The 10,465-nt window shown below is 46.8% G+C and overlaps 1 long non-coding RNA gene across 1 annotated transcript; it reads left to right on the top strand.

Moving 5' to 3' along the window:
• Positions 1-8,440: 8,440 nt before the first annotated feature.
• Positions 8,441-10,030, top strand: LOC125525927. Its single transcript, XR_007291475.1, has 3 exons — positions 8,441-8,692; positions 9,449-9,450; positions 9,814-10,030. It is a non-coding gene; the product is annotated as an uncharacterized LOC125525927 (long non-coding RNA).
• The last annotated feature ends 435 nt before the right edge of the window (positions 10,031-10,465 follow it).

A 10,465-nucleotide genomic window follows, 5' to 3' on the forward strand; every position in this document is an offset into this window, starting at 1 on the left:
TAATTCTCATTGAACAACATATAGCTCTCCAGAGCATCTAGTTAAACCATATATTGAAACTATGTGAAACCTTTCAATGCAACAATAAATGCGATCATAATCACAACCAAGGTAAAAATTGATCCAACGGCATAATGATATCAAGCCTTGGTATAAATGGCATATTTTCTAATCTTTCTCATCTTCAACCGCATTGCATCCATCTTGATCTTGTGATCATCGACGACATCCGCAACATGCAACTCCAATATCATCTTCTCCTCCTCAATTTTTTTATTTTTTCCTTCAAGTAATTGTTTTCTTCTTCAACTAAATTTAACCTCTCGACAATAGGGTCAGTTGGAATTTCCGGTTCAACTACCTCCTACATAAATAAAATCTATGTCAACTTGATGGGCATAATTGTCATAAACAATAAATGAATCAAATAGTTATAAAAGATAATATATACCACATCCGAATCATAGCCAGGACGAGGGCCGACGGGGGTGGATACCAAAACCATCGCACTATATAATAACAAGCAATAATAAAAGTAAGAAAATTAGACAAGTATCTATCTAAAGTAAGAATTTTTTTTCTTTCAGAAGAAGATAAGAGGCTCACCACAGTGGTGCAGGCGACGAGATCGGCGTGGGCAATCAACGGCGGTGAAGACGGGGACGGGACGTGACGGACCGCTAAACCTAGACAAATCTTGGGGAAAATGAAGTTTGGTGGTCGAGCTTCGAGAGGAGAAAGCTTAACTAGCGTGGCTCGGGCATTTCATCGAACACCTCGTGTGCATAGGAGGTGAGCTAGAGCACCCAAATGCCCTCTCCTCGCCGGCCAGAAAAAACAGAGCACTGTGGAGTGCTCTGCTCATGGGCGAGGGGTATATATAGGCAACTCATTTGTCCCGGTTCGTGGCTGGAACCGGGACTAAAGCCCAGCCTTCTGTCCCGGTTCGAGCCAAGAACCGGGACCAATGGTTGTGGGCCAGGAGCGAGGCCCATTGGTCCCGGTTCGTGCCTAGAACCGGGACAAATGGGTCCATACGAACCGGGACCAATGCCCACGAGGCCCCGGCCGGCCCCCTGGGCTCACGAACCAGGACAAATGCATCCATTGGTCCTGGTTCGTGGAAGAATCGGGACTAATGGGCTGGCCAGGCCCGAATGAAAGCCCCTTTTTCTACTAGTGCTTAGTGCAAAATTAGACTTTGCACTCAATTAACTAGACCAAATCCTCAGAATAATCAACGAAATGAACCCATTGGCTAAATTTTCTGGCTCTGCCCCTGCAGGCAATGGTGTGGCTTTCTTGCTGAATAACTCGGGTATCTTCATGAAAAACATCAAGCCTCGGAGACTAGCTGCTCGGTTTGATCCGTGTTTGTTATTCAGTGCTAACTCGATGCTTGCTAGAGTTCCAATCATAAGTGCATATGATCCAAGTAGAGAAAGTATATTAGCTTATGCCTCTCCCTCATATAAAATTGCAATAATGATTACCGGTCTAGTTATCGATTGCGTAGGGACAAATAATTTTCTCGTAACAAAAAGCTCTTTACTAAAACTAACTTAGTTGTGTCTTTATCTAAACAGCCCCTATTTTTTATTTGTGTGCTCTTTATTATCTTGCAAACCTATCCTATCACACCCACAAAGTACTTCTAGTTTCATACTTGTTCTAGGTAAAGCGAACGTCAAGCGTGTGTAGAGTTGTATCAGTGGTCGATAGAACTTGAGAAAATATTTGTTCTACCTTTAGCTCCTCGTTGGGTTCGACACTCTTACTTATCGAAAACTGTTGCGATCCCCTATACTTGTGGGTTATCACGCCACGCCGCCGAGATCCGCCGTCATCAATGTGTAGGATGAAGCACCGCTCCACCAAGAAAGCCGCCCACTGGTCCCTCGATCCCGTGTACGCCTCCAAGAATGACGCCCCCAAGGAGGAAACGACACCAACGCGCCGCCGTCATCCGATGTACAGCTCTAGGGTTTCCCCCAGAGGTAGCAGATAGCTGTCTTGAACTTCTCCTTAGCGATGCCTTCAAGAAGGAAACGCCGCATACCAACGCCTTCACCGCCAGCCTTAGCCAGGTTTTCGCTCGGATCTGAATAGAGGACCCCATCAAGCAACTTGTACATGAACCGCCGCCATCGCTGTCGGGGATTGGACGGATAATCCAGGCCGCCGCCGCCTGACCGGTCATGGCACCACCATGGTGCCTAGGCCAGCGTCGCCAGGCCCATCATGCCCGCCTGTAGACGCTCACCAGATTCACCGGCCCATCGAAGCCCATCTGGGTACGGCGAGATCCGCGATCTGGGCCGCCGCCACAGGGGCTCCTCTGCCGCGGTATCGCGCCTGCGCTGACGTCGATGTCACACTTGCCGCCGGGAACCCACCGCTCCACGCCGCCGGTGCCCCGCAATTCCGTGTGCCGCCGCCAGGGGAAGACTCAGCCACCACGTGAGGGGGGAAGCCCCTCCGCCGCCATCACCGGCCAGGCTACGGGTGTGGCCTCCGGCGGCGGCAGGAGAGAGAGGACGTGGGAGGAGGCCTTTGGGCCAGCGGCGGCAGATCGCCCCCCGTGTCGCCTAGGTTAGGCGACGCGGGGGCAGACGGCAGTTTGACTGCTATTTGTATGTGTTTATCGAGGCTCTCACCGGCGATTCGTCAGCTTATGTGACGAAAAGGTAGAGGCGAGGCAAAGGAAGGTGGAGAAGAGCGGAGCGCGGCTGCGAGGGGAGGGAGCGTGGCGATGGGGCGAGCAGAGAGGGGGGAGAGAGATAGCGGCGAGAGAAATGAGTTCGAGCATAGAGGTTCGCAGAAAGGGCAGAGAGAATGGGCTAGCAGAGAGTGAAGAGGCTCAAGGGCTTGTTTGCAAAAATATCTGTCACTTTTTTCGGATCGGGGGAAGTACTTTTTTAAAGGAACACATTGCCTTCCATTACCATGATGCGCTGGCTAAATCGCCAATTATGGTGTTCATTGTAAACTGCCTAGCCAATTGTCATTCCTCAGTTTGAATCCATGCGCAGCTAAAGTGCGTGCCGCATAATTACAGGACCTCAGCATGCATTCAGTATTACTACATCAAAAGCAACATATAGCTAATACTCCCTCTGTCAGGAATTACTTATCGCAAAAATTGATAGAAATGGTTGTATTTAGAACTAAAATATGTCTAGATACATCCATTTCTTCAATAAGTAGAGAGAATATTTTATTTCCTGAGGCATAGCTCCTAATGGCTTGGCGCTAGACTATAATCTGATTTCCTAACAGACGAAGCTGGAGTGCCTAGTACAGCCATCAACCGAGGTCCTGGCAAGGGTTTTTTTTTTTGGAAAAAGAGGAAGCACCCCCGGCCTCTGCATTTGGTAGATACATGTGATCATTTTATTTATTATTCACAAAGATCTTTCAAGGTAATAAACAGTAAGCCCGGGGCCACCATCTAGACGACACCTGTCGCTACTCCTATCCTCTTGATAAAGGTGTGTCGAATGTCCGGGCCAAATACCAAACAGACATCGCACGAAAGCCTAACATCTAATGCCGGATGCCCCATCCAAGCCACATAGGCGGGACTGGGTAACACTCCGGACCGGCGCATTCTCAGTGAGTACCACATGCACACTGCAAAGGGCCGTCACCTCCGTCTTCCATCGATCCATCCTCAAAGCATATACTGACGCATCGACCTTGTCAGGCCTCTCTGCCATCGATGCCACCACGACGCCAGACAACGTCGACCTCCAGCGTGCATCCATCGTCACACATCTGACGCCAAGCCTCCACTGCTCCATGCTGCTGAGAATCGTCGCCTTGAATATGTAGAAATAAACACCGCTCCACTGAAGAAGCCGTCCGCTGGTCTCTCGAGACCGAGTGCATATCCAAGAATGCCGCCCCCAAGGGGGTAACGACACATGATTGCTGCCATCATCCGATCAACTAATCTAGGGTTTCCCCAGAGGTATTAAGTGGGGTTGGGAGCTTAACCTCGATGATGCATTCATGAAGGAAATGATGCTTAGGGCATCGTCATCACCGGCTCCGGCCAACGACCGAAGACCAAGTTTTCACCCAGATCCGTCCCAAGAAAATCCACCCGACAACCTGTGCACTGTCTCGACCGCCTTCAAAGCCCCAGATCTAGCCATCTAGATCCGGCGATCAACCGCAACAGCAGTGCCACCGTAGGAGCCCTGGCGTACCGGCCACTGCCTGAGTGTGCCACCACTGGAGCCTGGAGGAGGGCTCCCACCCCACCTCACCAAACCGCGAGAACCGCCGAGATGGATCCTGCACGCTCGCCACCGTCTCTGATCTGAACCAATCCGCGGAAAAAACCACGAGATCGCCGCGCAGATCCGCCTTGGACAGGGACTACACCACGCCATGCCGCCGCGGGAAGCCCGAGCTTCACCCGCCATCACCTTCCAGGGCCGCCACCCCGGGATCCAGCCCGTCGGAGCTCGCAGCCCCACCACGGAGCCACTGAGCCCCACCTCGTCGTCGCACACCGCCCGCCGCAAACCAGCGTCCGCGACTCCACCATAGAGCCGCCGAGCACTGCCCGCCGACGCGGCGCGCACCACATCGAGGGCCAACGAGGGCGGAGAGGCTAGATCTAGCCAAGCCCGACCAGGATCCGGCCTCAACCCGCGCTGACGCTGCTCCCGCAGCCCTGCATCTCGCTCGCGCTCATGGCGATGCAGACAGCGCGCGCGCAACGCCGCTGAGAGGGGAGAAACAGCCCCGCCGCCACCTTCCTTGGGGCATGCGCGGACTTCGCCGGCGGCCCATCCAGCGGCGGCGAAGCGAGGAAGCGGGGGCCTGGCGGCGGCGCTAGGTTTCTTGGATCGGGGAAGGAGGAGATGAGGGAGCGATGGAGTGGGGGCCCAGGTCCTGGCAAGCTTAGGGTGGATGGATGCCATCTGATATTTTAGAGAGGAAGCTCGGTTTATAGTGTTTTGGTGTTCTGGCTGTTATCATGTACAGTAATTACTGGAATGAGCTGCCGCGAGCTGTGCTGTGCGCTACCAAGACTTTGGCCTTTCTATTTTAGAGCCCTGTTCAAGAATTCATCCGATTAATCAGTTAACTTGCCGATTAATCTCTACTCATAGGGTCACCGAGTAGCCGATAAACCGAAAAATCATCTGATTAATTGATTAAATGGCCGATTAACTTGCCAATTAGCCCATTAATCCCCTACTCGCTAGCCAACCGAGCAGCTACTAGTTAACAATTTCCTCAACAATGTTTTAGAGCATCTCCAACATGCGTCCAAAAAGAGCTCCGCGCACTAAAATTTTGTTTTTTTGGGCGCCGCACAGCTCCAGTAGATGCTGTAGCGCTAAAAGTTTTTGGGCGCGCGCTGAAAAACGCTATTGTGCGCAGCATATTTTGGGCTCCGTATTGCGCGCATTTCACAATTTGCACTGCGTGCTTTTTGTGCGCGCGTTTTTGGACGTCTGCAAAAGGGATGTTGGTCCCGGCGCACTAAAAATGCTAAAGTGACGTGCTATAACTTTTATTAGGCGCCAAATTTTTGTAAGGCCGTTGGAAATGCTCTTACTGTGGCATTTTTTGTGCCTGGAGAAACCTGTGAACTTTAGTTTCATTGTGATAATGGAACGGTAGGGGGCCTTTGTTAGAGTAATCTTGCCCTGGTCATGGCAAGGTAGTAGTTGGTGTTCTATTCGGCTAAGTGTCCGGTTAGTATTTGTACTACGTGTAGGTTAGCTATAGGCCGGTTCTGGTCATGTATATACTTCCTCCGTTCTTAAATATAAGTTTTTTAGATATTTCAATATGGATTACATACAGAGTAAAATGAGTGAATCTACTCTAGAGTACGCGAAAGTGCTCTTGTGAGCTCAAGTTCACATGCATCTTTTGCTACAGTAAAATGAAAAAAATATTAAAAAGTCAAAAAAATTCTGAATTTTTTTGACAACAAACATTGATGTCCTTTTCACATGCGTGCAAAATTTCATGAAAAAATGACATTCATGCAGGTCTTGGTGTAAAAGACAAAATCAATGCTCCAAAATGCTTTCGAAAACAGTTTTTTTTCGAGCATGATTTTGTCTTTTTTGCCGAGGCCTCAACAAATGTCATTTCATCACGAAAATTGGCATGCAGGTGAAACACATATCAATCAATGTTTGTTGCCAAAAAATTCAGATTTGTTTGAATTTTTTAAATATTTTTCTGATTTTACTGTAACAAATGGTGCATGTGAGCTCGAGCTCGCATACTCCATGTCCCTAGAATACGTCTATATATAGTCGTATGTAATCTATATTGAAATATCTAAAAAAAATACATATATTTAGGAACGGGGGATGTATATAGATGACCACGGCTGCAATTTTTATGTATCAAGTTTAGAAGAAAAAAGAAAATAAAGAAAAAATAAGGGCATGACAAAGGTCCTTGGCTATCAGTTTTTTGCGTTTCCGTGTTCATCGTATTTTGATGTGATCGATTCTGAGGGTGAATCCCAACAGGCTTTGTTGCCCTCATGATCTACTCCATCTGTTTATAAATATAAGATGTTTTTTTCCAATTCACATGTATATAGACATGTTTAAGTGTGTACGTTCATCCATTTCGGTCCCTACTTAGTCCACCTCAAAATATCTAAAACATCTTATAATTAGGAACGGAGGGAGTGAAATAAAATGGTGCTAGACTGTAATCTTCACTCTAGAGTCGGGACCAACAACGTCAGTTCCGTGGAGTACATTTTGAAGATGGCAAGGTTGCATCTCATCAGAGCTCATGTGTTGATTGCATATAGCATTGCAGATGCTACTGCGGTTAGAGAACTAGAGATATGTGCTTCTGCTCCCGTCAGTGGGGCACTAAAGGAAAAACTGGATTTGCACACATCTATGTGCACATAATCCTTATGAGAAACTGAACCATCACTCTACAAAGCTTGATCTCGCTGGAATCTGGATACTTCGCATTCTCCATGTCCTTAACGAACTGATCCTAATACCTCGCATGCCCAACGACTGCAATGATGTGGCTTTGTTCCTATATGATTCAGAATGGTAACTACATGAAAATAATCAAGTCACCCATACTGGCTACTCCATTGGTGTGTGCTATACTGCTATTGCTATGTATATGGGCTGAAAACAGGACTAGTCCTCCCTTATATTTACGAGTTCATCGCGCACAATTACCTAGGTCAACCAACCACAGTGGTCCATCTTTATCATAGTTACCCAATTCAATGAAAAAGTTAAATGGAATGCTGAGAAAGGAGATGCGTGAAGGACTTCTGAGTACGACAATGATATGAAAATAAAAAATCTTTTGGTTGTTTGAAACATCGCCGAACATAAATCTGTAGTGTAGTGGTAGCCTTTTTTTAGGGGGTGGTAGCCATGTTACAACATGTATAATGGCCTACTGTTAGAGGGTGGTAGCCATATAATGGTGTTACTCATATGCAAGGCACTTTTCTGGATTTTTTGTCATTTTTGAAGATGACATGGAGTACCTTTTCTGGATTTACAGAAATGGAAAAACACATGAATCACACATAATTATTGTTTGGGGAGAAAAGTCTACTTTTGGAACCTCAATTAATTGCAAAGTACTGCAAATTTCATCCCTCCACTGTAGATAAGACCTCTTCCAATGCAAAGGTGCTTAGATGAGGTGCTAAGTGAATTAAATACCTTAACAACTCAACTCCCCAATGCATAGATGCTTAACTTATTGTTGCTAAGCACACTTTATTTAATGAGTTTGCACCTAAAGTCTTTCATGCATTGGTTAAATTGTTTCATTTAAGTGGTTTGCCTAGGTTCTTGTGTTTGGCGTTGGTTCTTTCTGGGGTCACCAAAATGCTCTCTTCCCTTCTTAAATGTTGTGCCATGTCATTTTTTTGCTTATGTGTCATGCTTAGCATCTGTCCATGGTGGAGCACTAGAAAGGGTCTAAGACAATCTGCACCTTTAAGTTTTCAAACCCGACAAATTTAGTTTATCAATCTAGCCGACACTGTTTCAAAGCTGATCCAGAGAGATTTTGACTGGTCTTGGCCCACCTGGCAATATTTCTCTCTCTCTCTCTCTGGCTTTCGTTTTTCATCCGATGGCTTATAGGCATTTCATTGAGCAGTTGTCACGCGCCTGGACTGCCTCGTCCCGGCCATCTATGTGCCCTGTCCACGAGTGGCGGGGCACTACCGGCACCGGAGCCGGCTCGGTGGCCGTGCACGCCTTCCTTCACGGAGGTTTGAGGTGCTTGCGACACTCTTGTGGGCGGCTGGTGTCGCCTGCGCCCGCCACGTGGGTTCGGCCCACTATTATAAATAGTATGCACCGCATAATCACAGGAACTCGGACATACATTCAGTTTTACAACAATGGAAACCTGAGAAAATATTATAAATATTATAAATAGACTTTTTTCCTTCCTATTTGACTATAGTACCCTTTTTGTACCTGGAGAAAATTGTGAACCTTGGTTTCATTTTGACAATGGAAACCTGAGGAGGGGGTAGAGGGAGGGGGGGTGCTTCTTTGCCCTCCTGGAGAGTGTAACCTTCACTCGAGAGTCGATACCAACTGCTTAGTTGCACAGAGTACATTCGAAGATGACAAAGTTGCATCCCATTAGAACTTATGTGTTGACTCCATGTAGCATTGAAGATGCTTCTGTAGGAAGGGAATTAGATATATGCTTGAGCGTTCCTGATCCCGCGGCACTAAATTTACCAAAACTGGATGTCGTTAGAATGATGGTTCAGATAAACACTTGCTGACTCTAAAACTGACTGGTAGGTCCCACTGTAAGCGATGACGTGGCAACCATCACTCTAAGAAGCTTGATCTCGTTAGAATCTGAATCATCACTCTAAGAAGCTTGATCTCGTTAGAATCTTCAATGCACAGGATGTTAGATATATGCCACGGGATCAGATAAGAAGCTTGATCTCGTTAGAATGATGCACAGGATGGACAGTAGATACTGAACCATCACTCTAAGAAGCTTGATCTCGTTAGAATCTGAATCCTTCACCATCTGCTCATTCTTACTAAAGTGATCCCAATGCTTCCCATGCCCGACGACTGCCAGCGATGTGACCTTGTTGCTAACTGATTCACCACGCTGACACTCAGGACGGTGGTAACTGCATGGAAACTGTAGGGTACCTAAACTGGCTGCTCCATTGGTGTGTGTTATGTATATGGGCTAAAAACAAGATCGGTCCTACCTTACATTTATGATTAATTATGCACAATTACCAGATGGTTCACCTACCACAGTAGTTCACCATTATCATAGTTACCCCATTAAGAGAAGATAAGTGGAATGTAGGGAAAGGAGATGAGGGGAGGACACAACACAATGATACAAAAATGAACATATGTTTTGGTTTTCGCAAACATGGCCGAACAGAAACCATGATAAGAAGTGGTAACCATGTATACAACAAATATATGGCTGAGCATAGAAAAAAAATGGAAATTCACTGTTATGTCTGGTGGATTCTACTAAAACGAGTCTACATCTAGGAAAACGATGAAATAAGCCAGGAAAGGACTACAAATCTGTAGAAAGAAATCCCTTAAACAAACTACATCAGCAGCTCCCAAGTTCCTGCCATGAGGCAAAGTAAACGTTTGCTAGTTTGCTAGTAACCACCATCATTTTTTTACTGCTCGACTTAAATTCAAAATGGAGTGTGCAAGGCCTGGCTCAGTCGACAACAGTCGTTAAGCATGCGCCAGATCCCCCAAAGGTGAGGATAATCAAGAAGTTGCTCACTGACGACAGATCATGATGCTGGAATTATCCAATGAAACCACATGCATCTAACCTCTTCTTGCGACCTGACTCTACTAATGGACACCTGAAGTTACTAACAGACGCCACCTCCGAAGGTGGAGTGACACACATGGTCAAATCACTTGTGAAGGTGGAGTGACAGACATGGTCAAATCTCTGGAGGTTTGTCATATTCTACCAAAACCATGGAATCCCTTCTCAAATCACAGTTCCTTTATATATGTCAACTGAAGAGTTAGGTTGGGGCTGGACTACCGGCTGCCGGCGGCCTGGGCGTACCGACTACGGCGGCGGGTGAACAACGGGCGGCGTGGGGCGTTTTCATTGTCTAGCAGGGTAAAGGGTAAAGGTGGGTTCAGATGGGCCAGATGGGACAACCCGGTTAATTTTTTTGGTTGTCCAATGGAAACCCACTAAAGTGTCTAAGTGGGATGGGCTGATTGGTCTCGCTTATCTTGTCCCACGCTTTTCTTGATTCGTGCAACCTGAATTGTGAACAAAAGCAACACTGGCGACAAAACCATCACTCTGTGGACCTTGACCTCGTAGGGATTTGAATCACACAGCTGCAGAATTTTTTTGGTATGCTAGTTTTTTTTTCTTTTTACGGTCTTTATTAAAGCCCTGCTATACAAAGAAA

This window comes from Triticum urartu, chromosome 7, assembly GCF_003073215.2.
Source record: "Triticum urartu cultivar G1812 chromosome 7, Tu2.1, whole genome shotgun sequence".
Taxonomy (NCBI): Eukaryota; Viridiplantae; Streptophyta; class Magnoliopsida; order Poales; family Poaceae; genus Triticum; species Triticum urartu.